Genomic DNA, 267 nt, shown 5'->3' with positions numbered 1-267 from the left:
TATAATAATATAATCAATACTAGGTACCTGATGATGATATCAGAAGTAATATCAACAGTAACAACATACACTACCACTAACTGTGTTGCGTAATCCTGCATTTTATCAGTGATATTCAGCAAAACTGCCCAGCTCCATTTTGCAGGAATAAGAATACTCTCATAGCTGAATATTTGTATTCAATACTCAACACAACATTTCCCCTCATGAATAGAAAGTATTTTATCGAGTCTCTTTGTTATTCAGATCAATATAATTTTCTTTCTT

This window comes from Penaeus monodon, chromosome 29, assembly GCF_015228065.2.
Source record: "Penaeus monodon isolate SGIC_2016 chromosome 29, NSTDA_Pmon_1, whole genome shotgun sequence".
Classification (NCBI taxonomy): Eukaryota; Metazoa; Arthropoda; class Malacostraca; order Decapoda; family Penaeidae; genus Penaeus; species Penaeus monodon.
Note: the sequence above shows the minus strand (reverse complement) of the source record.